This window comes from Hipposideros armiger, unplaced genomic scaffold (genome assembly GCF_001890085.2).
Source record: "Hipposideros armiger isolate ML-2016 unplaced genomic scaffold, ASM189008v1 scaffold_4, whole genome shotgun sequence".
Lineage (NCBI taxonomy): Eukaryota > Metazoa > Chordata > Mammalia > Chiroptera > Hipposideridae > Hipposideros > Hipposideros armiger.
The window spans coordinates 6,754,502-6,781,581 of NW_017731354.1; the positions used below are offsets into that span (position 1 = coordinate 6,754,502).

General features: G+C 43.4%; 1 long non-coding RNA gene across 2 annotated transcripts in view; it reads right to left on the minus strand.

Moving 5' to 3' along the window:
* Nucleotides 1-1,252: 1,252 nt before the first annotated feature.
* LOC109383557 (uncharacterized) overlaps nucleotides 1,253-27,080 on the minus strand; it is a 266,734-nt gene continuing 240,906 nt past the window's right edge. For both annotated transcript variants that reach the window (XR_002124217.1, XR_002124215.1), the window contains one exon: nucleotides 1,253-2,359. This is a non-coding gene — a long non-coding RNA (uncharacterized LOC109383557). The remainder of the gene's footprint in view (nucleotides 2,360-27,080) is intronic.

The following is a 27,080-nucleotide window of genomic DNA, read 5'->3' on the forward strand; positions in this document are numbered from 1 at the left end:
CTGCCTAAGAGTTTGGTGGCTCTGGGAAATTCCTGGCCTCCATTTCTTCATTTGTAAATTAGGGATGATAATATCTGTCTCAAAGTGTCAGCATGAGGCTTAAATGCAATGATTTATGAGAAGGGCTCTAGTAAAATAAGTGCTACATAAATAACGAGAGTTTTTTCATAAGACCCTAATGAAAATCCCACTCAAGGATGCAAGACAAATATAGAACTGCTTTCATTTAATGAAACTAAGGCTCAAAAAGTTCCAAAGACGTGACCAAGGTCACTCATAGGACGCCGAAAGGTACGGTTTTCCCAGTTCCAAATCCACTTTACTATGTTGTCTTGGCAATGGTCCACCAGAGATGTCAATATTTTTCTTTCTGAAAATATGCCTTTTGATCTGCTATTATTTAAGCTACAAAAAGAAAGTGTAGTTGAAGATACAGCATGGGCCATCTCAACAATTATGACCACCTACCGAATGCCTACGATGGTACAAACAAGTATGACAATAGCTACACTTCTTCAGCACACTGTGCCAAGCCCCGAGCTAAGCAACTTACATGTATTAAGGCACCGAATCCTCACAACCACCCTGTGAGAGGGATGACTGCTGTCCCCATTTTGCAGATGAGGCAGTTGAGGCACATAGGGATTAAGCCCCAGACCACTTAGCAAGTGGCAGAGTGCATATTCAATACGGGTAATCAAGCTTCTGGGTCTACAGTCCTAAGCGTTATGCTGCAGCATCTCCCAAGGACGCTAAGCTTAGTGCACCCTCCGATTATGTCTTTTCAAAACTCAAACAAGAAAAAGATGGTGTTATCCCGAGATTTGATCTGTCCTTTACAATATTTCTAGAGATTATCCCACTGACTCCTGACTTCATATGGCTGTTCTCCAATACTTGTCTTGTCAGCATTGATCTCAGAGGCTTAACATCATTCTGGGGGTTGCAAAGCTAAGCACTTGTCTTCCTGGGTAGCCTCACCTGCTATCTGTTTTGTCATTTTGAGCAAATGTGTGTTCGTGTGTAGTCAGAAGCCCCGAGTAGAGACGCGCCATGCTTAGCACCATCTTCACCTCTCAGACTCAGGAAGAGTGCTTCTCAGCAATAAGGAAGTTGCGGAAGTATTGGAAGTTGATGGCTCCCCAGGTGACAGCAGAGAGGAGTATTAGGGAGTCATGTTGAAAATGATTTTATTGTATGCAAATTTAGAAGTATATAATGAGAAAGAAAAACAATATAAATCAATGCTATCCAACCAATGCTATATGTTTGATCAAACGACAAACCTTAAAACACAACTCATCTGGGGTGGGTCAAATATCTTGCTTGGATGGGTGAACTATTTGACCCACCCCAGATGAGTTCAACCAAAACCCCTGGGAGCAGGGCCTTGCTGTCTATACTGGAATTTTCCATACTCAGCAAGTGAACTTGAGATGGGAATAGCTCTTCCTTTGGTCTCAGTTCCCAGGGGCCTCTCATAGTGGAACTATCTCACTGCACTGAGTATAATTTAAAATAAAAGTAAAATCATACTTAACATATAACATTTTTTCTATAGTACACATTACTGTGTATATTATAATTTGTAAGTATATTTAGCTATTGAGGGTGTTTTGCACCGGCCTGGTCGTGGGCACGGGTTCAGACATAGAAGCTGCAACGGGCATTGCTGCAGGAGAAGCAGGAAACGTAGCAAGCACACCATTCTGATGGGAGGCTAGGCGGCCACCGAAGCACACAGCTGCTTTTCCCTTCTCATCGTCAAGGTCAAGCCCGGCTGCTACGGACGAACGCCGACACGTGCCCTTGATCTTGATACGGAGAACCTGCGGCCTCAGTTTGTCACCTTCTAGTCCCACGAGCCAGCCCCCAGCGCATGGCTCTCCCTTTCTGGGAGCAAGCTCACGGATCAGTTTCACAGTCCACAGGTACACACATCAGCCCACATCTGTCTTAACTCCGTTGTCTGGAGGAACTCATGCTGGAGGGAGCGCTGCTGGCTCTTAAGTCGGTTATCTATGTGACCAAGCAAGCGGGCTGTGGATGCCTATGAACGTGCAATATTTTGAAGGGTGATGGTGGCCGTGTGAGATCTTCACCTTACCAGCTACAGTTAAACCTAATCCCGAAAGAAGTTACAACTTGGAAATCAAAATTAGCAATGAGTTTCTCCGGGCTCCTACCTGTGAGTTCAGTCTCCTGGCTGGCTCAAGAGAGGCTCTTGTTTGATTGAGCAATAGCCAGATAATTCGGAGATGCACGAAGCTCCTCTATCACTTCTCTTGGAAGCAAACGCAACTGCTCACGTCGTCTGTGCCCGTCACACAGAGGCACCAGGAGAAGGCCAGCCAGAGTTCTAAGGGAAAAGACCAGAATGTGGAGGGATAAGAAACACCAGCACTAAACTAAGTAGGTGCCTTGGTAGCACTGTCTTTTTAGGAAGAAGGCCTACACTTGGGTGTCTGACACTTTCCGACCAGGCCAAACGGCAGATTCCGAAGTTGTGAGCGTCCTGGCCCCACTTTCTTACCTGTCACAGGGGAAGAAACCTGAAGGTCTCACCGTCTCATCCTCTCCAAGAGCTGCTGGGCTGCAGTGTCTTCAAGATGGCTCCTGCTGCTTCATCGAGAGGCCCTTCACAGATGCCACTTGTCAACATAAAATCAATTTCGCTATGGGCGAAAGGGTGTTTCATTGTCCCAATATTTTCACTTGGCTAAACCATATCCACAGGCTGAATGAGCACTTTTTTATTTTTTTATTTATTTATCTTTCCAGAATTGAACACAACATGTCTGCTCTGAGAGTCTAAGGCAAAATTTTCATAAAAGCTGCAAAGTACAAACAGTCCTCTTTCAAGAAAAGGGGGGGGTGGGGCTCAGCCTGGAGAACAAAGCCCCCCTTGGAAGACTAACGATTCTAATTTGGAGCCATTTCCTACTCCCAATTCCAAATCTGCATCATTAAACCATGAACAAGCAAAAAGTAATAATTGTGACTGAGTTGAGTCTTTCTTAACGATTTTCTGTCTTCTACCCCAAGAAAATAAGCCAAATGCTTACTCAGAGCTGAGGGGGAGGAAAGGTGGGACTTGGTTTTGCAATTTCTTTTTTTTTCTCTCTCGTCTTTCTTCTTCCACTGAAAGTGTCTATAAAATTTTTAAAGGAAAGTAGGTTGCTAAAATGTACTTAATTTGCCATGATAGATTGAGTCCATGCTTCAGTGACTGTAATTGAATCTGTGACCTATTTCTTTAGTAAAGTAGAAATAGTCTCTGGGGTTTTTGTCACTACCATCTTTTAATGAAATTCAAAAAGACTGTCAAAACGTCTACACTTTCTCTACTGGTTGTTAATGTTATTACTTTACAATTTGTTACTTTTTAATTAATCTTAATAAATGTATACACACTCTACCTGGCTGTTAGAAATGCTACACATTGATTCTTCACTGTCATATGGCAAAGCAAAATTAACAGGACAGAAAGGGCAGTGTGGCCAGGAAAGGGGGGGACACATTTTGTTTCTACTTCTAAAAAATACTTTAAAGCATCCGTTTAGAGAATCTTCCCCAAGAGGAGGGGTGCACAGTGTCGGCAGCAAAAGGTTGAGGGGCTGGCTGCCCCCACGGTCCTCCGCTTGCTGCATCACTCATGGCTCCAACTTGGTGTATGGCCTGCAAATGTGACAAGCCGACAGCCCCGAGGAGCAGTATTTTATCGACAAGACGGAAGAGAAAATATGTTGGGCTGCTTTGAAGCAGTGCTGTAGGAGGGTGTCGCAGGACCAGATGGTTCGAGCTAGTCTTTCATTTGCCGGGACGATGGGGAAACAACACCTGCTCTCCAGCTTAAATGGTGGTGGCCGCTTGGCTGTGCTTTCCAGGGGCAGTTGCTGCGCCAGAGCCTGAGGCTCCGGGTGGGGTCTGAGGTCCGTCTCCTACAGGGTCTGGGATGAGAGTGGGGAGCACGTCTTCAGGCATTTGTCATGGCGCTGTCAACACAAAAGCTTGGCAGTGGTTTCCCAACATGGCCCCAGACCAGATCCTCAGCATTATCTGACCTACTGCATCAGAAATTCAGTAGCTGGAATGGTGTCCAGCAATCTGTTTTACAAGTTCTCTGGAATGCTCTGACGCTCACTCAAGTTTGTGAACCACTGGACTAGAGCAAGGAGTTGGGGTGGCTGGAGCATAGAGGTGGGGGAACTGGTGGAAAATGAGTCACATTAGCATCAAGTCGGGAACCACCAGCTAAGCTCTTGTTTCCCACATACACTCAGGGCTCTCCCCACTCTTTGCCCTCAGTATTTCCTCTGGCTGGACTGTGTCATCTCCCCATCCCTCCTTTACCTCTCCCCAGTGTCTACTTTTCAAAATCTTAGCCATTGTCCAAGGTTATCTGGTGTGCGTCTTATCCTACGAAGTCTTTTCTGACTGTTTCAAGAGCAGGCAATCTGTCTAGTCACTGGAACCCCAAGGCTGTGAGTTCTCTTGCAGCATTTATATTTAACTTTGTGCCCTAGGAAACAAACTCTTTGATGGCAGATATTCCGCCCGGTCACTGGTGGGTCCCCATAATGCCTGTGATGATGCAAGGAACAGAGGAAACATTAAAATGGCTTCTGAAACGTAGGACATTTATCAGTAGAAAATGGAGACAATAACCAGCTTATCCATACTGACTTAGTAAGCACTTCAGTGCTCCCCTTTGTCCAGTAATCAAGGTAGACCTCCATTACTGGGCCAACAGATGCACCTCGCTGTAGAAATATTCTAGAGATACAACTAATGGTTCAATGTGACACATGCTTGTTGTGTAGGCTGCCCGGTCTCTTGCTAAGTGTTCGTGGCTTAGAGATAAACAAAACACAGTCCTTGTTTTTAAAAAACCCATATTCTAGCATCACATAAACAGATCATTTCCATGTGCCACCACAAGTAAAGAGGCCTGCACAGTTTCATGAGAGCACAGAGCACAACCTTCCTGGGCCCCACTGTGGACTAATAAGGAAGGTCATTAGAAAAGATGTCTGCGTTAAGTCCTGAACACCAAGGAAGACTAGCCAGGTAAGGAGAGTGTAGAAGAATGCTCCAATAAAGAGCAGCTGCAAAGGCACGGAGGCATCGGGCAGGATCAGGGGAGAGGGGCACATGGATTTCAAGTACTCTGACATTATTAAAGCATCAATTGCTAGTTGGAGACTGGCAGTCACTAACCAGGGGACCAGATCACAGAGGGCTTCGCTGTCCCTGCTAAGGAATTCAGGATTTATTCTAGAGGACTTAGAGAACAATGGACGATTAGTGGTTAGATTTGCATTGTAAACAGACCATCGTGCTCCAGTGGTGAGGAGGGGTTGGAAGGGACAAAGATGAATGATGATGAGAGAGGATAAGAAGCACCCTGGACATCTGCAGATTTCCCCAGGGGACACGGAATGAAATCCACTCTCAGCCCAATGAGAACCATGAGCTCCTTCTCACTAGGGGTGAAACCCGAGCACAGCACAGTTCTAAGTGACACACAGCAGTCCTTCCCTGGTCAAGGGAGTGGTGGATGGGCAGGCGTGATAGGCTCATCTTGGATAAGTGACCACACCACAATTGATAAGGGTTTCCAGCCTGTCCACTTGAACCTAAAAAGCCATGATGGCTCGAATGGGCAATCATCTATCAATACCAGCCTCTCCTCAAACCTCCAGACAGACTGGCTTGGTGTCATTACTGTTCCCTTTCTCAGTCTTGCCATCTAAATTTTTATAATTTCCTAGCACATTTCACACGATCAACCAAATAATACCTGTTTTTGATACTTTCTTAAGGCAAACGCTGGAAAGAAGGTTTTTTCAATTACTTGCTCTTCATGCTGAGACTTAAACCACATGTAATAATAATAATCACAGCCACGCTATTGCTGCTGAGTTATTTAAAGTCTTAAAGAGTAGCTCATTCCTATAATCGGGTCCCCGAGGTACTAGATTTGTGAAGAGAAAACAGGAATCCTGAAGAATCGTATTACTCAGTGGAAAACTAACACTTAAACCATCCCTCACAGGATTTTGTGGTTGAGAAAATACTCATCGCCTGCGCTGTCCTGCTGACTCGTGGCTGTGATTTTGTGATTCCTGGTGTCAGCTCCAGGAGCCCAGGTTCAATATCTTGCTCAAGGTCACCCAGCTCATAAGACTCCAGAACCTGAGCCTAGGACACGGCTCCTACTGCCTTACTCTGCTCTGCACTTCACGCTGGAACAGAATAGCTTGACTCAGAATGGCTGGAGAAAGGAAGATGCTGAGAGAGATGGAAGGTGGTCCTGAGAAAAATGGTGAAGATAGAAGATTTTGCTTTGGCACCAATATGTGTCCCCTTTTAGAATCTCTACCCCCAAGGGGTCCATCTCCTTGGAACGCTTTCCAGAGAGAAAGTGGGGGAAAAGGGATAAAAAAAATGGACATATTTAATCAATGTGAAACCCCACCACCTATTGGAATTCTAGTCCAGCTTCAAGGCCTAGCACAAATCCTTAACCATTCTTTCACTGGTAGAGCTTGTAATCACTTCCTTTCCCTTGGGACCTATCAAAAAAGGTGGCAGACAACCCACTATTTCATGACATCCTGTCACTTGCTCTTTATTATCAGTCCTGCCTCATCAACAATACTAAAATCTCAGCTATCCAGAACATAAGTCCATCAGAGGGGCTGAGTTTTACAGGTAGCTGAGGATTTTCTTCCTTAGGCCTCAGCTTTTTAAAAAGTGTAAACATTTTAGCAAGAAGCATATTCATGGTATATCTTATGTATCTCTTTTTAAACAATTAAGCAGTGTGTTAAGTAGTGTTTGCCACCCATGACTGCCGTTGTGCCTTATTACTAAGTGTCCCCTTGTTTATTGCCTCGCATGGAGTCTGTTGCCTTTTATCTATTTGTTCCTCAAATTTCTCATCTCTTACTTGAGAGGCTTCCAGCCATAGGTGCCTGCAGTAGTAATCTATCACCTTCCCATTCATTGTTCTTTTTTTTTTTTTTTTTTAAAGATTTTTTTTGGGGAATTGGGGGGATGGGAACAGTGCTGGGGAATTGGGGAAAGGGGAACAGACAAGTTGCTGTCGTTTTATTCTTCAATCTAGTTGTGGAGGATGTTGCTTCACTGGCCCAAGTTGGCACCATCATTGCGCTCTTCTCTGGCGAGGCAGATCAGTCGCCGGCATCTGGACGGCCGCTCACTGCGGCTGCTGGCCGCTCACGCTGGCTGCTGGCCACACACGGTAGCCCATGGCAATCCACTGCCACAGGGACTGCAGCCCACGCCGTCGCCGGCGACTCATGGCAGCCCAGCTCCAGGTTGAGCTGTTGTTCAGCATCTTAGCTGTGGAGGGCAGTGTCACTGGCCCTCATATGTGGGATCCGAACCGGGGCCCTCTGGCATCCCAAGCGAGTTCTTAACCATCGCGCCACTCGGCCGGCCCCCATTCATTGTTCTTAAGGTGCTATGAGCTTGGAAATCACAAAAGTATGTCTGTTAGATTTGTATGCAAAATATGAGTAAATAGGTCTCAGGGCTAGAGGCACTGCCTCGTTACTTGGGCTGATCAAAGATTTAATTCACCTCTTGACTGTCTCCTAGCTAGATAAGTTTCCTGGATAACTGAGTTCTGGAAAAGGGAACTGTTCTACCCACTAGCTCCTGTTTTCTGTACCTACTAGGTACTGTTTCCTTCACCGTTCACAGTGCCCAACTCAATGCTAAGCCCACAGCCAACACTGAGTGAGTTTCTTGTTGATCACATGGTCTCACTGCACAGTGTCTAATAATGACCAAAAAGGTGTTCACACAAGCTGCTATTTTGTTTGCCGTCGGAGTACATGGTATAGTAAAGCATGAACATGGCATGGCTTTAATTTTGCAAAGCCTTAACCTTTGTAAGCTGACTTGAACTCTTTCTGGAACATGGTTAGTTGTAAGCAAAGTGGTAAGGTTTGGCTGGCCTTAAAGAAAATGTGTTGCAACTTCCAAAGAGACCATGGGTTCTGTAACCTGTGAATTAAACACCCACATACATGAAAACTAGGCAATTGTTAACTTTAAAAACCTCACTTAAGATTGTTTTGGTTAACCCCATAGAACTGCTGAGGGGGAGGAGGGAAAAAAGGGAGGAGAGAGGGAGGAGAGAGAGAGAGAGAGAGAGAAAGAGAGAGAAAAATCTAAAACTTGATCCGAGCAGACAATACTGTGTCTGTTTCCTTAGTGTTTTATTTCAAAGTTTTGTGGAGAGGCTATTAGAAAATATCAAGAAATAGCCATAAAAAGGGAAGATACATCATTTTATTGAGTATCAGTGAATTTGGGAAATTATAAGACCTAGAAAACCCACTGAATGCTGACCGTGGGAACTTCTGCCTCCGAAGTTTGTGCTGCTCTCCTCCAACCTTTTCTTTTTAGCATTTTGGAAATGAGGAGAGCCCTAGAAACTCCAGGTTTGACCATCCCAAGTCTATAAACTGGGGACTCTTAATGGGTAGAGTGTCATATTATTGCCCCAAGGTACTGATTCTCAAAGATGGTATCCGACATCCTCTCCCACTGAGGTCTCATTATGCATGTGTAATCTGAGTAAACAATGAATTAAATTCCTCCCTTTAAATTAGCTTTAATACATAAAAGGAGGGGAGGGGATGGATATTCTTACAGAAATCAAGTAATTAATTTTGTAAGTTCTATGAAATATTGAAGGAAATTATGCAAATGAATTTGCCAACAATTAGAACAGCAAGCACTCAAATATGTGTATTTATGGGGGAAAAAAAAATAAAGTGAGTCCAGGTCAGTTCATTAGTCTCATGGAACTTCTCTAGCCCAATAAGCATGATGCATGCATGTGATGAAAGTGCTAAATAAAATTTCACTGAATAACTAGAACTCAATATGGCTAGATGTTGACTTTTTTTTTTTTTAAATCACTGTCAGGAAATATGTTTTGCTCAGTGTCATTTTAGTCCAATCTAGGAGAAATTGGGTTGTCGGAAAAGTCATGACGTATTTTGTCTATGTTTTTCAAAGGTCATTTATTTATGTAAAGAACAAAGATCAATGATATATTGCCCATTTTGTTCGATAACCTTTTGCCATCTTTCAGTGAGCTTCATAATTCCTCGTTCTTAGAATAACCTGTCTTTATTTGCAAAAAACTGAACAAGGTACTGATTTACAGCCTCATCTGAATTGAACGTTATACCACACAAGGAGTTTTGAAAAGAGTGAAACAAGTGGAAGTCTGATGGCGCAAGGTCAGGCAAGTATGGTGGGTGTGGCAACATATCCCATCCAAGCTCTAGTAATTTTTGATGGGTGATCAAACTTGTGTGTGGTCTCGTGTTGTCGCAATAGAACACAACTCCTTTACAATTAAACAGCTCTGGACGTTTCTGGATGATGGATTCATTCAAATGGTCCAATTGCCGACAGGACACATTTGAATAGATTGTTTGGTTCCTTGGTTTGAGCTCGAAAAACACACCACCTTTAAAATTCCACCACACTGAGAGCATAACCTTCCTCTGATGAATGTCTGCTTTCAGTGTCATTTGAGGCGAATCATTACCTCAGGACCAAGACTGTTTGTGCACCACATTGTTGTCAACAATCCACTTCTCATCACCAGTTATCAGTCACTTTGAAAAAGGATCATTTTCCTCACGTTTAATGAGCATATTGCAGATGTTTATACGCGCCATCAAATGAACTTCTTTGAGTTCATGCGGAACCCAAATATTGAGCTTGTTATGTATCCCAGCTTCTTCAGGTGGTCGTGAACGCTTGAATGATGGATGTTCAATGTTTCTGCAATATCTCGTGTCATGTAATGTGGGTTTGACTTGATCAATGCCTTTATTTTGTCGTCATCAACCTCGGTGGGCCTCTCTGACCGAGGAGGTCATTGAGATCAAAATCACCATCACGGAATTTCGTGAACCATCGCTGGCACTGACATTCTTGTAGAGCATTGTCACTGTAAACTTTATGCAACTTTTCACAAGCTTGACGTGCGTTCTTCCCTTTATGGAAATAAAACAGTAAAATGTGGCAAAAATGCACAGTTTGGTCTTCCATCTTCAACTTGTAAAATCTGCAAAACTCAACCAAATCACTCTTTTTTAGAATGAAGCTAGAACTGTCAGCTGTCAAATGACATAGCAATAACATAGATGCGAAAGACTCTAGTACTTCCAAAAATTAACTAGTGCCATCTGTTGCAAACATGCATCATGACTTTTCTGACAACCCAATATATTAATAACCATAATTCTCTCCTATATTTATATAGGACTTCAGGGTTTTCAACTTGCTTGATAATCCAGAGCTATTGTAAGAAACTCCACCAGAAAATGCTATCGTTTTTGAAAAACAAAGGTTGAAACAAAAATCTTTTGAGGCTAAGTTTCCATTAACTAGACAATATAACCCACTCAAATAGCATAAACCCTTGGCATGTTAGATAATCGAGTTTTAATCAGGGTTTATTACAGTGTCTATCCCTTGAAATTATAAGCTAGATATATGAGGACACCTCTAGTTTTGAGCTTCAAATATTCACACACATGAATTTGAGAAAATACTATAAGCATTAGCATTAGTATCAAAAAATAATATCTACAGGAGGAAATATTATCTACGTATTGCTCCTGTAGAAGTTTGGGTTCCTTCCACAATCATTTGGAATTATTTGAAGCACAGACCTAACAGGATCCAGCCTTGACCCTGAATGGAGTTTCCCAACCTCGGCACCATGGACATTTCGGACTGGGTAATTCTTTGTTGTGACAGAGGCTGTCCTGTTCACTGTAGGATATTTAGCAGCATCCTTGGCCTCCACCCATTAGGCACTGGCAGCTTGTCTCTAGCATTTGACATTGGCAAATGTTCCCTCCAGGACAAAAATCCCTGACACAAAGTAAAAAGTGATTACAGACATGGCATAAAAAAAAGATCCATGGCGTGACACTACAGAGATCTAACATATACTGTACTGGCATTCTAAAGAGTAGGAAGAGAGGACAAAACCAGAGAAATTAGACATAATAAAAGAAAACATGGCTGAATTAAAGGAAAGAAAGACCCAATTGAGGTTAGAAAGAATTGTAACCTAGGAAACCACTGAAATATTTTGGTAATAAAATTCAAGGATAAAAATGAAAAGAAAGAAAGAAAGCAAAGAACATCTAGACAGGAAAAGGTACAAAGAAAAATTTTAGCCACAGGCTTAACCAAATAAGCACTAGAAAATTGTTTTAAAAAGTCCTCAGCTTTGAGCTGAGTCACCAAAATGAGTCATTCTTTGCTTAGACTTACTTTAGAGGTCGGGGGGGGGGGTGGAGGACAATGACACAGGCGCGTCTCCACCTGCTGGACCCCCGCTCAGATTCAGGACCACAAACTCAGGCACTGCCGAAGCCAACGCTGCTCCTTACTACTCCTGGGGGATGCCCCCTCCTGGATACCCCGGGACTGTGCCTGAGGACCCACGCCCTGGCCAACAGTGTTTTCATGTATGGCAGAAGTGTCATTTTAATCTGCAATAAATTTTATTCTGTACTAAGCGCTAGTCTTCACTCTTTTAAGATTAAGCAGACTTTGGCTGGTTAAGTGGGCATTCCTATTGCTTCTTATGGAATTGCCTCAGTGTACACTGCCTCTTTCCTACCATTTTGTTCATTTTTTCAGGTTAGACTGTAGATGTTCTTTGGAAACTGTCAGATGTGTTGAGCTAATAGGCTTCTCTGACGTGTATTTTATCTTGTGAATTCATTTCTGGTGTTTGGCTGAACTGAAGCTTTTCGTTTTTACGTGGTCCAATCCTTCAGACTTTTCCTTTACAGCCTCTGGGTATCTCGTCTTCCTTGAAAGGTCTTTCTATCACTCTGGGATTATGATATTCTTATGTTTCCAGTACTAGGGCGGCTGAAGCACCAACTGATTCGAAGAACTTGAATGCTTCTGACCCAACCATCAAAAAAAAAGCTAGGAACAGAAAGGCATTTTATAAAGGGCTAAACACGTAAACACAAAGGTTATACAGTCCCAAGAGGAGGAAAACGGCAGCTCCCTAGGTTTACAGACAAGCCTTGGTTGATCTTACCTATTGGGTTGTCGGAAAAGTCATGACGCATTTTTGCAATGAGAAACATAGAAAAACTATGTCATGACTTATGACAACCCAATATAATCTGAACAGACAGCTAAGCTGCCTCTTTTTATGGTACCATCATGCACACATGCCTAGGCACGCACATGTATATGTGAAAAACTGGCAACCTAATGCTTGAAATGAAGTTCTTCCGGTTGCCCAGAAAAACAGAAGGCTGATGAGAACCCTGATCCTTCCCGAGTGGCATACTTTAGGTATCCAATACCCATAACTCCTCACCTTCATAATCAGCTCTGATTCCCAGGTTAGAAGCTGACTTTCTGGATTCTGAAACTTTACAGCCATCCATTCAATTCTCTTTCAGCGCCACTAGTCCAGAAGAAGCCCCAAACAGAGACTTTGCACCACGACCCGCCATGATCTCAGCCCTGTACCCTACCTTTCTGGGTTAAGCTTTTCTTGATGGATGGAGCTCAGTTTACGTTCTGGCACTCAAGCCCCGCCCACTCCTGAATGACGAGCCACCGTGATGGTCAACCTGACAGTTTCTCCTGTGACCCAGGCAGGTGGCACTCAAGGATTTCTACTTTACCGCTTTGAGGTCCTGCAAATTGCTGGGCGTGTAATAGATTTTTAATAGTAATTATAATAATAATGGCTACCATCTATTAAGCATGAGTTGCATGCCTATAGTGCTAAGAACTTCTCATGTAGTTCCTTATTTAATCCACACAGGAATCTTATAAGATAGGTAAAATGCTTCTTATTATTACCCATTCTTAGGAACAAACAAAAGTTCCAAATAAAAATACGAGTGAAACAGACCTTTCCAAAGGCAAGAGGGGACCCATTTTATTCACTGCAAAGAAACGTGATGATAAATAGTTACCTGGGGCAAGCTTGCCTGCCGCGAGCAATGGCACACTGAGAACACAGGCTTTCGTCCGGACCTTTTCAAAATGTAAATGATGAATAACATTTGTTTTCTACCAAATGCCTTGAAGAAAGCAGCCTCCCTTCATGAGGGGGATGAGGCATCCATACAGATAAAGTAACAGAGGGGTAAAGTGAAAGGGAGAGGGAATGGGTCTAACACTTGTAAATGGAATTCTTGAAGGCGGGACCTGGGGAGAGTGAAGATTCCTTCTAGGACTGGTCTCTACAGACATGGTTACTGGCACCTCCTAGGGCAGGGGCCACGCCCATTTCAGGCTCCGCCCTGGGGGAGAGAGGAAGTGAGGGCCGGCTGCTCTGTCTCCTTATGTTTCCATATGGGCTGCAAATCAGTACAGTGACATTGGAGGTTTTGAAATGTCTTTAATTCCCCCCGATAGCATCACTATTTTGTTGTTACTGTTCTTTGACTACAACTTGTTTTCCTACAAACACGAATAAGACCCTCAAAACAAAAGGATTTCTTTGCTGATTTTGGAAGGCAGCAGGAAGGGCTAAGTGGACAACCCTGCACCTGCACCCCTGATTTCCAGCTGGCCTGGTGGGTTCGTTTTCTATTACTATGAAGCTTGGCACAGTTAAACTTACCGTCTCAGAGTCCGTGGGTCAGGAGTCCAGCACGTTTCAGCTGGGTCCTCACAAGGCTGAAAACATGATGTTGGCCATCCATATCTCCTCTTCAGGCTCAACTAGGAAAACATCCACTTCCGGGCTCCTTGGGTGGTTGGAAGAATGCCCTTCTTGATGCTGTAGGACAGGCCCCCATTTTCTGGCCAGCTATTGGCCAAGGGCTGCACACGGCAGCTAGAGGCTGCTCTCGGGGTCTTGCCACGTGGCCCTCTTCGCAGCAGTGACCAACATGGCTGTTCTACTCTTCAAGGCCAGCAGAAGCATTCCTGTTTCTCCCTTTACAAAGGGCCCAGCTTTTCAGGAACTTAACCTGATTAGACCAGACCCACCCATGATAATCTCTCTTTTGATTAACTCAAAATCAACTAATTTGAGACTTTGATTACAGCCGCAAAATCTCTCCACCTTTATCACATCATGTATCTGGACAGTCACCCTAAGAACAGTAAAGGGTGTGAACACTGGGGAGCAGGACTCTTGGGGGCCGCCTCAGAATTGTGCCTACCGCACCCGTGGAACCAGGACTGGGTCAGAAATGAGAGGACGCGCCCTGAGAGGGCATGTCAAACCCCTGATGCATGCAGGGGAAAGGCACAGAGACATAGCAAAAGGAGGTGGTCTGGAACAAGACACAGAAGGAACTACGTTTGACCTTCAAAAGAGCCCCTGCTGTACTTGCAGTGCTTTACCACAGGCAGAGGGAGGGGGGACTAGAGGAAGAGGTGAATATTCAGCTTCCAGACAAAGGTTGCCCCTCGCCCTAAGGAATCGTATCACTGGCTGAGCTCAGACCAGGAAGGGTAGGTCGCTTCCATCTTCCATCACAACTTTGATCAACTGGTAGAGTGTGCACGTGGTGCCGTACTGAGAAGGATCCTGAAACTATTTCCTGGTGCAGCAGGAGAGAGTTCCGTGCTTCGTCAGTGACATCTGTCATGAACTCTGGGTTGGTGATTGGATGTTGAATGAGTATTGGCCAGCTCTGCCTTAAAGTGTACACTTTACCCTATGAAGTCTCAACAAATATCAAACAAAAGGGAAAGTGCTCAGGAATATCTAGTGTATAGGGAAGAAATGACCTTTCTGAGACAGTTTCTTATGTTTCCCATCCCTTAAAATGTCATTTTCCTGTTTAAGACCCTCCATCAGGAGGCTGTTTACTTTTAGACCCAATCCATGAATGGGTCCTTAGGGACTAAGTGGTAGATAGAGGAATTTACACACCTCAAGGAGTGATGGATTCATAAAACAGACACGCTTTGATGTCTGAAGATAGTATTATAAGAGTGAACTACCTATCAGCTCACCACGATGCTCCCAAAGCCGTATGATTTCCAAGTGCTGCTCAAAATCCATAGAGGAGGAGGTGTCCTCGTGAAAAAAAGGACAGAATGACTTCCGGAAGAGCCACATCCCACCCAGCAGAGAGAAATGCAAGGTCATGTCTGAGTGTCTAGGCCACTGCCAAAACTTCTCATTTCGATTCGATCGAGGCTCCTGAATGTTTTAATATTGAAAACATTTGTGGCTCCTTGTCAGAGCCATCTATCTCTGCTTTAACATTCCTTGACTCATGGCAAAGAGAAGTCACCTCATTTTCACAACTTCACGGCATTCTTTCACATCATGAAAATGCCCTCATGTTTGTCATTCGTGTAACATACAAAAGCAAGAAAGCAAATCCATCTGCAGCACACAGTCATATGAAGCTAAATTAAAATGCTAATGGGTGAGCACCATGCAGGGAAACAGCACATTGTTGAGAGTAAAGGGAGCACAGATTTCATGCAGACCGGTCCTTCCAAACACAGCCTGCACGACCCGGCTCCACCTGACGGCCTAGAGACACACAGTGCAAGCGGGACAGAGGCAGACACCAAGCCGTCATGCCTCCTACTCTGTTATTCTTCTTTTCAACTCTTCGACTTGGTTTTCCTTGGAATGGCGTAATATGAAGTCTGAAGAAACAGCCCCTGGCAATGCTTTCTCACAGAAAATATCCTTTTTTTTTTTTCCTTCCCTCTCCAACCATTCATGTGATGGAAATACTCTGATACAGACAGTAAGATGTAATTACCCTTCGGGGCTGTGTGAGGGTAGAATACACCACCGAGATGAACACTGGAGCACAACTAAGACACTTAGCCTTAAAATACTAGACAGAAAGCGTGTCTCCAATATCCTCATCACTTTTGAGCCAAATTATTTGTCTTTGCGTTAAGGGTAGCTCTTTTAATTGCAGTGCTATCCCTTAGGTATAGAACGTAGGAACGATATATTGCCGAGTCAATTTCAAAGATCTTTAGGAGAAAATGAATTGGACCCAATGCAATCAGGGAGGAACAACATCCCTGAAATTTGGAAAAGAAATGCAGTTCCCATAAGAAGCTGCTGCAGAAATGAAGTAGATGGGACCTGTAAGAAATTGCAGCACCCCTCTCCACAGAAAGGCCTGAGAGGTGAGCTGGCAGAGCAGCTGTCCATATTCTGCTGCTAGTCCCAACGCTTCTTTAAAAAATAAGAAAAAGAAACAACCCTCCTATATGTTGTGCCTTTATTAAGTCCAAGCCATAGTGCGCCCTGATTCTGTTGCCATGGCAGAGGGGATGGTTTCTGTGTGACGATGGCAGCTGGCATATGCTCACCTCCAAGTCAACCGCTTCTATCGCAAAAGGGCCAGAGAGTACGGGGGCTCTGCAGCCTCACCCATCCCAAGATTCGGCTTAGCAGTGAATTGTCACAGGAGCCCCTGTCACCGGGCCTGACACCCAATAACGTGCCATAGCTGTGGCCTGTAAGGAAACACATGTGCAAGGGTTTCTTACATACAAGGCACTACCCCCAAAATCCTGCTCAGCACCTAGCCCAAATAAAGTATTTGTAAATTGACAAATAACCTATTCAGTGATCTAGAAAAGATTTGGAGCCCGAAAGCGTTACATCTTTAAGGGAGCAACTAGAATGACTGGTTCCATCTCTTAGGAAGCTGGAACTCGAGACACACAGAGGGAAGGGTAAATCCTGGGTCAACACATGGATCTAAGAAGTGTTTCATCACAGAAGACAGATGCTGAGCAAGTGCTAGATTTTGAGGGAGCCGGGACCCTGTGAAGCAACGTCTCTCAGGGAGGGAGCTGGGCACCTTCTTGGCCAAACTCTTTCTCCTCACAGGATCCCAGGCGGGCTGCCCCATGGTCTGACTCAGTGGAACAATCATGCGTGTATGTGGTCACGTTGCCAATTAGGACTTGACTGTCTGAACTCTCATGAGTGTTTTGAATGTCCAAGAGATTACTTTTTGGGATTCTTCCTGTGAGTAGATTGGCTAGTCACTGATGGTGGAACTTACTGTTTTCTGGGACTCTATGGTCTGCGTTATGAAGTCCTTGGGGCAGCAAGCTAAATGATCCTTGAAAGACCCAGGGTCCTTCCAAAACATCCCTACTACGAGGAAGACGCTCTTGATGCTCACATGTATGGTCCCATGGCCTTTTTTCATGACCTGTATTTTCTTTACTGTAGACATCCATAAGCGTGTGAGAAATCACAGGCTCAACATAGGCAATCCACACTTTCGTTGTCTTTATCATGGACCACAGTTCAATTATGTCGACACTCCACCTCACACTGTTGCACGTTTTCTAAATAACACCGCGATAGGGCTTTCCTTTCTTTATCGGGATGTCAGATCAATAAGGAAAAGACAACTCACTGAACAAATGGGCAAAGGACTTGAACAGATGCTTCACAAAAGAATTGCAGACAGCCAACTAACAAATCAAAAATGCACTTAATCTCGAATTCATAATCAGAAAAATGCAAATTAAAACCCCAGCAAGATACTACTATACACCCCCACCAGACTGGCTAAAATTTAGAGGCCTGGCAATATCAGGTATTGATGAAGATGTGGGCATTTGGACTCTCCTATGCTCATGGTAAAATGTAACTGGTAGCACCAATTTGGAAAGCAGTGGGGCGTTAGCCAATAAACGTGAAGAAATGCAAATATTATGACTTGGTAATCATACTCTAAAGAATGTGTGCCAGAGATAGCGTTTTCTATGTACACCAATGAGGCTGCTCATAGCAGTATCGCTTGAAGCAGCCCCAAATAGAAATTTCCCAGATGTCTGTCAATACTAGAAGGGATAAATGAATCCATTAATCATCAGAATTCTGTACAGCACTGAGAATGAACAAACTCCAGCTGAACTTGAAGGCATAGTTAACGATGAGGCAGGAAGAGCCGCTGTCAGAAGGCACACAGCGGGTGCTTAACAAGATGGTGGCTACATAGATTTCTATGTTATATGTGCACGTGCGCGCGCGCGCGCGCACACACACACACACGCACACTTCACTCTCCTGTAAGTTATATTTCACAATTAAAACATGTTAAAGAAAAGTCAGTATCCAGCAGGGTGCCTCAAGTAAAAGGTAACAAGTTTGTTTTGGTGAAGGCTTTATGCGAAAGTTTGGAATTTAATTCAAACAAACCTCAGTCGCCATCTAGGAACTCATTTTCCATTTATCTATTTCAGACTTTCTTGGAGCTACCTGTGTTGTCTATCTAACAGCTCTTTGGGATAAAGAGTTTCAGAGACACATGTAAAGAAAAACGGTAGGAGGACGAGAAAAAGAGTTCAGAGAACTGAGGTTCCTTGGGGGGTAAAAAAAAAGGAATTGCTTCCTTCCTGTGAAGGGGGTAGGAACTCAGAAACAGAGGCTCCTCATCAAACTGTGTGTTTCCTCTGATGAGCTCTTGTTATGATAATTATTATCACTCCAAAGATGTTGATAATTATATTTAGACAGTTTTTTAAGCAATGTTGTATAATATTTTCCCCCATTTACCAGCAGCATCAGAGCTGATGAATACTCAGTCACATGAAATGCAGGGCTGTTGGTTTGTCCACAAAGTGTTCCCATCAACCGTGTAAGTGAGTTTTATAATGTATACATTATAGTAGGGGGGAAAAACACACTCTTTTGGAAAGGACCGATTCTTGGCGCATAATCAGTTCGCATTGAATTTAAATGACTTTTGGTCCTACACCGATGCTGATAAAATACTTTCAAATGTACAGAATATTAACCAAATGTTTATATTAAACAACTCCTTTCAGGTGAAAATGTGCTCGGTGAAGCGTAGCTCCCTGGAGCAAGTTAGTGAATATTAATGTTCAGCAGATCATGAGGAGCTACAAGTCCCTCCGATGGAAGAGGCCGCGGGGGAGATAAAAAAAAGCAAGGTTGGCGGATGGGCCCTGCCAGGGGAAGGTACAATCACATTGGACATAACCTCATTGAGATGGAAATAGAGTTTGAAATACACGCAACTGGGGCTGCCAGGAGCTAGGAAGCGGACGTGGGCTGGGGAGGCAACACACAGGCCCTCATTTATTTCTCAGCTCAACTGTGCTGTAGACCTCGGCTGGCCCCAGACCTGCCTGGGGCCACGGCGGCAGAGAGCTTTGCAGGACACGCCTCACAATTAATACCAGCCAACTGCCAGTTAATCACAGGCCCCGGTTTGGGGTAAGTGAAGGCTGCTTATCACAAGCAGCATTCGGACTTATATTAAGTCTTACAGTACTTCAAATCTGCTAGAGCACACTGTCCACTTCCAATGATCATTGTTTATCTGCAGGTTTCAGGAAATCACGTGGCTTGTCTGAGACAGACTCATACACAGCATCCAGCAAATATATACATCTTTCAGAGGGAAAACAGCTTTTATCAGCCAGACTGGAGATTACAATGAACACGCTGCCTATCTGTTGATGGGGGAAAGGCCATACTGGGGAACATGAGGTCCAGGGGTAATGCCCGGCTCTGACTAGGATGCTGGTGGGATTTGGGTCAGCCAGCTCCACGCTGGACTTCTGCTCCTCTATCCATAAAGGGAGGGTATTAATATTTCTGGTCATCAGTGACATGCTTTGAGCAGCTTGGAAGAACGATGCTCTGTAAGCCTAGTGTTAATAATGTTTTCAAGTTTAACACATGTTCCAATTCTTTTGTTGTGGTGGTTCTGATCTAATTATATTTCTTGTAGCTACTTTTAAAGTTAGTAAGGCTAAATATCCTCAGATTTAGTCAAGTTCAGAATGAATAATGGCAGAGGGAAATGTTATTGTCCTCATTTTCCAGATCACAGAATTTCAGCCCTGAAAAATCTCTCTCAAAAAGATTGGTCTTGAGAGGTGACACACCTCTAAATTATTTTAAAACATTGACTTTCTCTAATTTCCAAACACTAGTTCCAGGAAAGGAGAGTACAGGATTTTTCCTACAATTAAACTCAAATCTCACTAATGGTCTCTTACACCTATGTGAGGAATCATAAGTTTGCAGATCCAGACTCCATAGGAGGCTGTGTCACCCAGCGGTCACGCTTGGCAGATAAAGTGAAAGCTGGGACCCAGAGAGGGTAAGTGGCTGGCTCAAAATCAATGCAGCTGATGGCCAAGCCAGGATTACGAGCCCCATTCGAATCTCTTCCCTGCTATGTTAAACCCACTTTGGGTTTGTTGTCAACCAGATATTTATCAAGCGCCCACCATGCATCCAGCCTCTGCTTAGTTACAAGGCAGACATGGGACAATTATGGACACTGATTGAGTGCCAATGTCAAAGTGAGAATATGAAAACAAATAAGCATAAGATTTTTCCTTCTGCTCCAAGGGTTTATAATCCAGCTGAGAAGAAAAGTTAAAAAGATGTTCAATAGTTAAATCACCAGATATGACAATACAAACACTGTCGCCAGGCCAAAGAAAATGAATTCCAAGCTTACGAGAGCAGACCAATGATTCCCAATGTGTGTCTTGAAATGGTCCCTACAAAATGGTCCCTCCATAAGCAAATAAAGTTTCTGTTATCAAATAAGTTTGGGGCATGCTGCTCACTAACTACAATGCCCTCTTGTAGTCACAGTTACTTTTCAGCACCCTAAGAAGTGTCCCCGAAAGGGAATCTATTGAATAACTTCTGGTCTTGTGTTTCTCAGACTGATCTGATCGTAAGACCTTTGCAAGGCTTTCAGTGGCCTTGGCCCTGCCTCGTCTCTGGGATGTTAGACTCCTGCCACACCGTCACTTCTCTAGTATCTTTACATCTCTGGTTCTAAGCGCAGCACCTGGCGTGTGATTCATGCTGTTTGTTGAGTGACTACATGCACTACTAGGTGCCATGAAGGAACTCGGGCTCAGTAAGCCGTGTTGTTCATCCTCGAGGACAGCCTTCTCGAACGTTAACATTTCTAGGAATCCACCTGGGGACTGTGTGACAGGGGCTTTCTGATACAGGATACCTGGGGCAGAGTCCGATAGTCTGATTTTCTTTCAAGTTCCCAGGTGACACCAATGCTGCTGGTCCCAGGCTCACACTTTAAGGCTATAAGGAGGTAGGCGCTCACTCACACAAGGGGCAGACACCAGGAAAGGACAGGATACCTTTCACCATAGAGCAAGAACAAAGCGTGATGGGAACAGCAGGGCGGACATGATTGTTTTGCCTGGGTAGGGAGGTGGTGGGGGAGTGTCTTGTAAACGTCACAGGGAGGGGTCGTTTGAGAGGCGCTTTGAAGAGTGAGTAGTGGTTTTCCAGGTGGAGGAAGGAAGGACACGTGGGTTGAGTGAGAACATGCAAAGCACCGGGTAGGACGTGGTCAGGGAGAAGTGATGGGGGAGCACATGGTCCCTAGTACCGGCAGGTGTGGAGGGGACAGTATGGATCTAGTCTAGGAAACACGGCGAACTGGACCGTGAAAGGCGCTGAATGTTAAAGGCCCACACACTTCATGGTGGCATTCTGGAAATGAGAAACTGGTAGGAGAGGCTCTTGGTGGGCGGGGAGGCCTTCCCGCTGCCCCCTCACTAACCCATGAGGCCATTGTGGACCCTGGCTGCTCCTGGATTCAGCTCTGCTTTCAAGTTTTAATGGATGTCAGAGGTTTTTTTAAATCCCATGATTGATAAGGCATAATCAACCCCTTTCACTGGATGGAGATTAAGCTGTTTTTTAAAGAGCGTTTAGCATTTCAAGGGGTTTTTTTATAGGCATCTCCCCAAATCTATGAAGCTACCAACTTTATTTAGCAGTATAGACAGACTACTACTGCTTACAGGGTTGTATTCTTCCATTCTATTTCAAATTTCAGTCCAGCTGTTCTGGAATCTTTTATTTTAGAAACTGGAAAACCAGGGCTATGAATAGAGTCAGGCAGCTAATTTAAATCTGATAATGTGCTGACACTTGGCTGCACACTTCAGCACAGATGCCCATGTGTACAGTGTGTATTTATTTCTGTGCAAATGTGTACATGCATATGTAGAAATAACAGCAAATACTAGGAAGTGAACACTTATTCTTTCACAGGGCCACCTGGGAATTAGCCTCTGCCTCACAAACAGGACACACTGTGACAATCATTTAGAAGGGGACTTAACCCTGTAGGCTGAGGGTCAGAGTCACTAGATGTTGGAGGATTATAGGTGCACACACCCTTCTTCAGGGCAGAAAAGAGATCCACAGAAAAGTGCGGAATTCTAGCTTTACTTTCCCTCATACACCGTATCCTGCAAACTACTCACTATCAACCATACACATCCTGCCTTTCCTTGCTCTTTCTCATGTCATTCCCTCTCTGTCTGGGATAAGAGTTTGGGCTGTGGAATTATCCTTGGGTTCTAGCTCTGTCGCTTTCTAGCTGTGCGATGTGGAGCCAATTACTGACTCAACCGAGCTGTCCCCTCCTGTGTACAGCGGTGACAGTCACTGTACTTACATGGAATAACTGTGGTGAGGATCAGATGAGAGGGTGTGAGACAGCACGTGGCACAGTGCGCAAGCCAAGCCTGTGGTGGAGAAGTCAGACAAGGGGCTGCCTGGAGTGAAGGGTCATGGGGCGTGGCTTGGCTGGGGCACCAGGAAGCGTCCTAGGGTGATAAACATGCTGTATGTTGTGACGGGAGCTGTGGTTATGTGGGTGTATTCTCCCTGATAAACAGGAGTGATTATTATTACTCCCTCTTCTCGGTATCTAAATACCATCCAGTTCTCAAAGTTTATCTCAGACACCATGTCCTCCATGAGGCTTGTGACACTGTTCCCAACCAGAAGAGATACCTTTTGACTTTGAACTAACATTCTTATGTTTAGTATTCCTAAGACACTTAGAATCTCCATGGTGCTCAGGTCTAGCTCTCATCTGCATGACGAGACCGTCAGCCCCTTGATGAGGCACGTGAATGCTCTTCAGGTCCTACATGGTTACAGAGATCCACACATTCTTCACCTTCCCATTAAACCACTGTGGGAAGAGCAAATTCAGTGTAACCTTACTTGTGGGACACATAAGATGGCCCTGCACCCCATTTCAGAACCTCAGTATAGCCAAAGGCCTCTGATTTCTATAATCACAGTTTCCTTCTGGCTTTTGACTATTAGACTATGGGTGCTCTCTCTGTTACCTTGATCCAGTCATGAAATTCTGTATATTATATTTTTTATAATATACACATACTTGCCTTAGACCATATGTGTGAGATAAATTTTACTAAAGGCTTGGGGAGCAGGGTTGCAAAGAGGCGGGGCTCACACCCCAGCAACACCAAGCATCGCATACAAAGCCAGCCAGTCCCTCCACGTTCTTGCAGCCTCCCTGCCATGAGAGGTCTTACACGGGCACCTTCACCCAAATTCTAAAACTTGGAAATAAGCAAAAGGATAACCATGTAGCCTTTCAATGTCATGCTGGGCCACTGTCTAATGTGCCCATCCAAAGGGTATCTAATTCTTTCGGGTAATGTACCTTCATCGAATTGACTATTTACTAAGATATTTCACCACTCTGTAAGAATAGATATTACCTTGTTAGAACAGTGGTTCAAACCTTAGTAACAGAATTACCTAGAAAGCTAATAAAGAAAACAGAAGCTGAGATCTATTGAAGTAGTTTAGGGTTTGGGTTTCTATAATCTCAGCAAGCTCCTAGGTGATTGTGACATGTGGGCAAGTTTGACAACCATTGTTGAATAAGCCTGATTGCAATGCTATAGATTCTGGTCCAATAGCAATACAAATATACCTTTTCCAGCAGAGATGCTAATAATTTCTGTCCACTTCCAAGGTTACAGGTTTGCTTTGTTGTTATTGTTTTGTTCTGTTTTTGCCTCATAACACATCAACCAGTTTTGTATATAACCCGACAATCTTATTCCAGCATTTTTTTTTCAGAATCTGTATGTATTGGGACTTTCTCTTTCTCGTTTACCTTGCTGGTTCCTCATTAAATGAATCAAATACATCTTTGGCAAGTACTCAACGTCTGTTTGTATAAGAGTCAAGTTTTCAAAATTATACTTTGACACCAGGTGATACCAATACGCATCCAAAATTGAGATTCTCTGCTACAGATAGAAGCCCAGATCCTGGAAGGCATCCAACGAAACCATTGTTTTCCCCACACCAGGCATAATAATCTAATTATTCCTGTAAGTCTTTTGTGAGTCACACCTCATAATAAAAATTAATATTTACCGAGTGTTTACTATTGCCAAGCACTATTCTAAGAGCTTTACATGCATTATTAACTCTTTTTACCGTTCTGCAACACAAAAAGTAAGTACTCTCCTCTTCAGTCCAGTTTTACAGATGTGAGAGCTGAGGCACAAAATGCTTAAGAAACTCATCCATGGCCACTGAGTTGATGAGTGACCAAGCGTAGGTTCCCACCTAAGGAACGTGAACGATATACTTTGTGCTGCCAATGCCTTCATGGGTAAGTCAGGCCATTCTTCAGAAAGGAGCTGAAAAGATGCACCCTGAGGGTCATTTATCCAGATCCATGGAAGTCCTCATCTGGATATCTGAATTATTTTAATTATCAAGGCAAGCTAAAACTTCACACTCTTATAGTTGCTTCCTTTGACCAGGCTATAACATATCCTCTCATTGTCTCCCCGACCCCCACATTAGGAACCCACTTCATAAGGGCAGGTGTCTACTATCTCAATGTGAGTGTCTTAGAAACACACCAGATCTGTAACTCCAACAGAAACCTCTATTGGTATCTAAGAGGAGTCACTCAACATTATATGGAAATTTGAAACCTCTGTCATGTAATTCTGTGGATTCCCAGAGCGCAATAATAAAAATATAAAAATAAAAGAAAGAAACATTTTAAATTTCCTAATTTAAACTCATATCCAAATCGACATTTGGGCAGGTCCATCAAAAAGCACTTGGTGAGAAATCATGTGTGCACGAAGTGCTTTTTATACCATGAGCAAAGGTCTGAATTGTAAGTAATATTGGCAAGAACAAGCTATAAGTTAAGATGCAAATCCAAATCGAGTGTGCGCTGTTCTGGCTTCAAGCCTGGTAATTGAATTTCCAGTTTATTATCCTTAATGTTTTTTAATGTGAGTTTGCAATTCAAGTCATAATGGAAAGCTGCTCCTCCACTTCTTTTCCCTGAAGCACTTCCAGGAACAATTTCTGTTCAGAATCAAGAAATGGTTTTGGGTCAGGAGTGCACGTTAACTTTCTCAAACTCGACTTTTCTCAAAACAGACTTTTCAGTCTGTTCCAGGGATTCACTGAACCATGTGTCCATTTCAGGACACTGAGCTGGATGGAGTCCAGGGATTCCAGAGTGAGGCTGGCGCTGGAGGTTCTTCCGGAAGGGGAAGCCCAATACTGTGAGCTGGTTAAGAAGCCATGTCTCAACTGGGGACCCCAAGGGACGTGGCATTGACATTCAGGGCCACACATGGCAGATGGGGAGCATGTTTCACATGAAACTCGCTGCATCAACAGACTTGGTTTATCCACCCCCAACAGCCTAAGCCTTTGGGTTATAACAGGGAGATCTTATCTGACCACTTCCTCAGTCATTGTCCTAAAACTAGCCCTGAAGCAAGGTTGAGGACTAAACTGTCTCCTTAAGAAAGAAAGAGGTTTAAAGCTATCTTATTGTGATTATGGTAATAACAAAAACAATAACTATAAGCATTACTTAATGAGGTCTTATCATATTGCAAGTTATATTCAGCTTCATGCATTATGTATTATATAATGTAACTCTCATAACAGGCTTAAAAAGCAGGTTATTGTCCCCCAATTTCACAAAGGAAAACAGAGGTTTACAGAGTTCAAGTAATTTTGCCACAGTGATAGAACCAGAATGGGGGCTTAGCTAGGGATCACACCCGAAGCTTCTGCTTTATTAGTAGTCTACAGGACTGCATAATTTTGTTTTTCCTTAAACATTATTTAAATGTTCTTGTGTGTGTGAATGTGTATATGTGCATGTGTAAATACAAGTATGAAGAAGAAAGCAAAAACATTCCATAAGCCCATGGCCTGCACATGTACATGCATGAAAAATCCAAGTGTAGTAACAGCGTAAGATGAAAATTAAAATCTTTCCTCATGCTCAGTCACCAAAGGTAACCACTTGAATAATTCCTTACATATTCTACCAAGAAAAAGTATTCTGTATTGACTTGTGAAATATATATTTCCTCCTCCATATTGTTCCCCTCCATTCATGGGACAATCCAATATACACTGACATATCCAGGCTTTTTTTTTCACATATTATATCTTGGTGCTCTTTCCATAATAGGGTGTGTGTGTGTGTGTGTGTGTGTGTGTGTGTGTGTGTGTGTGTGTGTTCAACAGTCATTTAGTATTCCATTAATATATTTCACTAGCTCCCAAGTATGTTAATTTAGATTGTATCCTTTTTTTAATGAAACTCTTTAGTACATGAATATTTTTATATTTACATTTCGACATAGTTTTGTGAGTATACTATAGGGTAAAAACAGAGGGTGCCAAAAAAATGTATACACATTTTAAGAAAGGAAAACTGTATTAAAATTGTAATACTTTATATATACCAATAACAAAAGATGAATACAAGTCACATTTGACTTCTGCAATTACAAGAGGTGCTCAAAGTGGTTACCATCAGCACCCAGACACTTCTGATTATGGTAAACTACTGCTTGAGCAACGTTGACCAAAGTGTCCACTTGTATACATTTTTGTGGCATCCCCGGTATACAGCAGTCAGATTTTTTTAGTCAAGGATCATGTGCATTATTTAAAATCCCTGTTGACATTGCCAAATTTCCCTCTAAAGGGGACTGCATCAATTCACCCTCCGGCTAACAGACTATGAGTAGCTTTTTACGGTGTCTACTTACTTTCACGTCCTCGTCACCTAATGCTCCCAGCAATGTTATCATACAGGCATAATATGGATGTCACCCTTGTTTCTAGCACAAGTCAAGGCTAAATCCCAAATGTTTTGTTTCTAAGTACAGAA